The following is a 1,223-nucleotide window of genomic DNA, read 5'->3' on the forward strand; positions in this document are numbered from 1 at the left end:
CCAGCTGTGTCGCATCATTGGAGTTCCTGGAGTCTGTTCCTGAGGTACTGGGCACAGCATCAGTAATTGCTTTTGTTATTTGCATGTTTTAATTTCAGTGAAACATTTTTATGAATCAAAAAATGAAAGGTGCACATTTTGCTATATTAGACATAAGACTATATGTATTTTCAGATTTCCTGATGAAATACATTTTTCTTCATAAATGTCTAAAAACACATGGAAATAGATTTATTTCACCAGAACAATTCAACAAACATGATGTCCTATGCACCTGAACCAATAAATGTGAAATTAAAATGTATTGCATTTTTTCCATGATTTGGACATAAGACTATAGTCTTATGTATTTTCAGATTTCCTGATGAAATACATTTTTCTTCATAAATGTCTAAAAACACATGGAAATAGATTTATTTCACCAGAACAATTCAACAAACATGATGTCCTATGCACCTGAACCAATAAATGTGAAATTAAAATGTATTGCATTTTTTCCATGATTTGGACATAAGGTCTTATGTATTTTCAGATTTCCTGATGAAATACATTTTTCTTCATAAATGTCTAAAAACACATGGAAATAGATTTATTTCACCAGAACAATTCAACAAACATGATTTCCTATGCACCTGAACCAATAAATGTGAAATTAAAATGTATTGCACTTTTTCCACATTTTGGACATAAGACTATAGTCTTATGTATTTTCAGATTTCCTGATGAAATACATTTTTCTTCATAAATGTCTAAAAACACATGGAAATAGATTTATTTCACCAGAACAATTCAACAAACATGATTTCCTATGCACCTGAACCAATAAATGTGAAATTAAAACGTATTGCATTTTTTCCACATTTTGGACATAAGACTATAGTCTTATGTATTTTCAGATTTCCTGATGAAATACATTTTTCTTCATAAATGTCTAAAAACACATGGAAATAGATTTACTTCACCAGAACAATTCAACAAACATGATGTCCTATGCACCTGAACCAATAAATGTGAAATTAAAATGTATTGCATTTTTTCCATGATTTGGACATAAGACTAGTCTTATGTATTTTCAGATTTCCTGATGAAATACATTTTTCTTCATAAATGTCTAAAAACACATGGAAATAGATTTCTTTCACCACAACAATTCAACAAACATGATTTCCTACGCACCTGAACCAATAAAGGTGAAATTAAAATGTATTGCATTTTTTCCACAT

This window comes from Anguilla rostrata, chromosome 5 (genome assembly GCF_018555375.3).
Source record: "Anguilla rostrata isolate EN2019 chromosome 5, ASM1855537v3, whole genome shotgun sequence".
NCBI classification, from domain to species: domain Eukaryota; kingdom Metazoa; phylum Chordata; class Actinopteri; order Anguilliformes; family Anguillidae; genus Anguilla; species Anguilla rostrata.